At 44.5% G+C, this 4,710-nt stretch overlaps 1 non-coding gene across 1 annotated transcript; it reads right to left on the reverse strand.

The window, feature by feature from the left end:
• Positions 1 to 908: 908 nt before the first annotated feature.
• LOC111824391 lies at positions 909 to 1,015 on the reverse strand. Its single transcript, XR_002827473.1, has one exon. It is a non-coding gene; the product is annotated as a U6 spliceosomal RNA (small nuclear RNA).
• Between the last annotated feature and the right edge of the window lie 3,695 nt (positions 1,016 to 4,710).

The raw sequence follows: 4,710 nt of genomic DNA on the forward strand, positions 1-4,710 counted from the left end.
CCCCTACTATGATTGTGTTATTGTCGATATCTCCCCTGATATCTTCCAGAAGTTTTCTTATGTATGTGGGTGCTCCTGCATTGGGTGCATATATGTTTACCAGGGTTATATCTTCTTGTTGTATTGATCCCTTTAGTATTATGAAGTGGCCTTCCTTATCTCTGGTTATGGCCTTCACTTTGAGATGTATTTTGTCAGATATAAGTATTGCTACCCCAGCTTTCTTTTCCTTTCCATTTGCGTGAAAGATATTTTTCCATCCCTTCACTTTCAGTCTGTGTGAGTCCTTTCCAATGAGGTGGGTCTCTTGTAGACAGCAGATGTATGGGTCATGTTTTTTTATCCATTCAGCCACTCGGTGTCTTTTATTTGGAGCATTTAGTCCATTTACATTTAAAGTTATTATTGAAAGGTACTTGTTTGTAGCCATTTCTTTTTTGTGTGTGTGTGTGGCTGTTTTCTTTCTGAGCTTGATATTTCTTCTTTTACAACAGTCCCTTTAGCATTTCTTGCATGGCTGGCTTGGTGGTGATAAACTCCCTTAGCCCTTTTTTGTCTGTGAAGCTTCTTATTTCCCCTTCAATTTTGAATGATAGCCTTGCTGGATAGAGTATTCTTGGATTCAGTCCTTTTGCTTTGCATCACTTTGTAGATTTCCGTCCATTCTTTTCTGGCCTGATGTGTTTCTGTTGAGAAATCATTTGATAATCTAATGGGAGATCCCTTGTATGTTACTTTCTGCCTCTCTCTTGCAGCCTGTAAGATTCTCTCTTTATCCTGAACATTTGCCATGGTAATTATGATGTGTCTTGGTGTGGGTCTTTTCGGGTTCACCTTGTTTGGGACTCTCTGGGCTTGTGTGACTTTTTTCTTCCCCACCTCAGGGAAGTTTTCTGATATTATTTCTTAAAAATATGGAACGCTTCACGAATTTGCGTGTCATCCTTGCGCAGGGGCCATGCTAATCTTCTCTGTATCGTTCCAATTTTAGTATATGTGCTGCCGAAGCGAGCACATGCGGCTTGTTTTTTTATCTCCCCATTTTGGCTGCCTGTTTGGGTTTGTTTCTGTGTATTACAGTAGATCTGCTATGACTTCCAGTCTTTTGGAGGGCCTCTGATGCAGGACAATGTTAGATGCTGTTTGTGACTGGCCCTGGTACCCTGTTTGGAGCTATCAGCAATCTGCAGCTTGTGCCTCACTCTGCTGGGGCATTTAACAGGACCAACATGAGCACCAAGATCTGCTTTTCCTAGCCCAGGGTCCAAAGACAGATCAGGCAAAAACTCAAAGCATCTGGAGATCTGCTTCTGCATACAAGCTGATTATTATTCTCAGGCTCTTAATGAGCCTTAGGCTGAATCCCACAACAAGGCATAAACTGCACAGGGTGGGATGAGAGGCTTTCCAACATGGTGGGGCAATTGCTTCCCCACCCCACCCCCACCCCCAACCCCTGGCAAAAGCTGTCTGATGGTTAAGGTCTTCCTGAGCAAGATGCCCTTGGAAGTATGGGAGAATGACTTAACACATGAATTCAGGTGACTGCTCTCCAAGCTCTATCCCAAGAGCTTCCTACCCTGGGTGCTCCTCACACAGCTATAGTCCACTCTGCTGGAGCCCAAGGTGAGTGTCTGCACTAAATTTTGTGTGTTGGCCCTTTAAGAGGGTGCCTGCATTTCTAGCCATCTCTTCCTGGCAGACAGCAACCCTGCTGCTTTTCACAACCAGATGTTATGTGGGCACCTTTCTTAGTTCTGGTGCTCTGGGCTGGGGGCCTAGCTTGGGGTTTAGACCCCAAAGTTCTTAATGGAAACCCCCCACAGCTGATATATCCCTCTAGAATTTCAGCTGCTGCTCATGAGAGCTCAGCAAGCCCTCTCGCACCTCCACACTTCCTACCAGTCTCTATGCAGTCTCCACTTTCCATCCTTGGTTTTCAGGGTTCTCTCCAGCTAGTCTTCTGTTGATTATTCAGGATGGTTTTTAGTTGTAATTCCAGTTTGGTCTTGGTAGAGTGTCACTGAAGCTTCTACTTAATCTACCACTATCTTGGAATCCTCTCTCACTCAGTTCTTAGCCCACCAAAAATAAATATAGAGTGGATATGAATCCCTTTTCAAAAGTTAAGAATGGTCACATCTCACCTCACACTTCAGACTTCCTTAAAATCTCTCAAACAAGCAGCATCTGGCCTTAACATGCCCTGTACCTCTTGTTAAGTGTCCCCAGACTGAACACTAGTGGCAAAGGCCTTGGTTCACAGCTTGGCCCCTCCAGGGCACCTCCAAGCCCAGCACAAGTAGCAAGCAGCTACTTGTTAATCTTTATTGATTGCTCTGTAGCTCAATCCAAGTGGCCCTGAGCAGAACACAAGCTGTGGCTCACCTTGGCCTGCACCTCCTGGGAGGACCAGAGCCAGCACACTCGGTGAACAGGTTCAGACCACATTGAAACAATACCTAACCACCTCCACAGTGACACACGTAAGGCGCAGACTCAGACGACACCAGAGCCCCGTGAAGTAAGTCCTGCTCTATAGGGTAGGCCCCTACACAGCTGATCCTTCATGGTTGTCAGTTTCTCAGCCAGCCCTTGCAGCCAATCAGGTTGGGGATTAATCCCTCCCATTGATATGCCAACAGCAATCAAGTTTCAAGTACAACAGGAGGGTGTACACAGCCCACACAGGGTGTGGGGCACAAATGGAGTGCCCAGCTGGGGTGATAGGGGAGGCTGTGCCACTGGACCCTAAGAACACCTACTACATTAGGCCACTCTACCAAGTCCAAGGGACATAGCAACTCTTCCCAAAACATAGGGGAGAAAAACACAGGAAGGCAGCCAAAATGAGGAGTCAAAGAAACATCCCAAATGAAGGAAACAGAACAAAACTCCAGGAAAAGAACTAAACAAAATGGAGACAAGCAAACTACCAGAGGCAGAGTTAAAAACACTGTTTATAAGGATACTCAATGAACTTAGAGAGAACTTCCACAGCATAAAAAAGGACATGAAAACCATAAAAAGAACCTGTCAGAAATAAAGGATACACTAACTGAAATTAATAATGTACAGCTAATCAACAGTATAGTAGATGAAACAGAGAATCAAATCAGTGATTTGGAGTATAAAGAAACAGAAAACACCCAATCAGAAGAGCAAAAAGAAAAAAGAATCCAAAACAATAAAGACAGTGTAAGGAGCCTCTGGGACAATTTCAAGTGTACCAACATCTGCATTGTGAGGGTGCCAGAGGAGAAGAGAGAGCAAGAAATTGAAAACCTATTTGAAAAAAATAATGACAGAAAACTTCCCTAACCTGGTGAAAGAAATAGACATATAAGTTCAGGAAGCACAAAGTCCCAAACAAAATGAACCCGAAGAGGCCCAGACCAAGACACGTCATAATTAAAATGCCAAATGTTAAGACAAAGAGAGAATCTTAACAGCAGCAAGAGAAAAGCAGCTAGTTACCTATAAGGGAGTTCCCATGAGACTGTCAGCTGATTTCTCAACAGAAACTTTGCAGGTCAGAGACATTAGCAATAGATATTCAAAGCAATGAATAGCAAGGACCTACAATCAAGATTATGCTATCCAGCAATGCTATCATTTAGAATCAAAGGACAGATAAAGAGCTTCCCAGACAAGAAAAAGCTAAAAGAGCCCATCACCACCAAATTAGTATTCCATGAAATGTTCAGGTATATTCTTTAAGAAGAAGGCGGGGTGGGGGAGATAAAAATATGAAAAACAAAATGGCAATAAGTACATATTTATCAACAATTGAATCTAAACAAAAAAGAAGAAGAAGTAGAACAGAAACAGACTGATAGATACAGAGAACATTATGATGGTTGCCAGATGGGAGAGGGTTTGCAAAGATAAAGGTGAAGGGATTAAGAAGTACAAATTGGTTGTTACTGTAATTGAAAAATATAAAAATGATTTAAATTTTTAAAAAGGTCCATCTCTTTATTTTCCATAAGCAACCTAAGTTTCCATTCTGAGCCTCGTGGTGCTGGCAGGAACCTCCACCTCAGTTTCTCAAGGCCTCCCTCCACGCAACCCAGGCTACAGTGTGAAGGGCCTACACAGCCAAAGCACGGGGCCCAGGATCCTCAGTCATCAGCTTCCCCTGAGAGTTCTGCCATCCCGTCTGTGTACTGTCTTCAGCTCTGAGTTCTCTCTGCTGCTTCCACCTCGGTGGGACACGGGGCTACAGGGCTATGTGACCAGGCTGGGGACACAGTCCCTACAGTCTCTGCCTATGGACACACCATGTACCCATTTCCCCCTGGCGTGGTTCTGCCTTCCCACAGCTCTGGGGACCCACTAGCCTCTGTCCTCTTCCCCAACCCGGGGGGATGTCTTTTTCTGAGTTTGAGAGAAGCACCTCCCTCTCCTTCCTGAGTCTTCCAACCCACTCCGCTCCTCCCACAAACCTACCCTCAATATCTTTAGTTTTTTAGCAACAAGAGAAATCTCAGGGAATAGTTCTGTCTTCATCCCTGACACATTCCTCCCCTGAGGCAATCCAACACCAAACCTGCCACCTGCCTGCACAGAAGAAGACAAAGGGAGAAAGTACAAATTAACATTTCATAATACTGTCCGAACACTAGCCTTTGAAAAAGTCTGCCTACATGTTAAACCCACCCAGGTGGCCTGCCCTTTCAGGAGCACACCTATACACTCAGAGAGCTG

This window comes from Myotis lucifugus, unplaced genomic scaffold (genome assembly GCF_000147115.1).
Source record: "Myotis lucifugus unplaced genomic scaffold, Myoluc2.0 scaffold_1341, whole genome shotgun sequence".
Taxonomy (NCBI): domain Eukaryota; kingdom Metazoa; phylum Chordata; class Mammalia; order Chiroptera; family Vespertilionidae; genus Myotis; species Myotis lucifugus.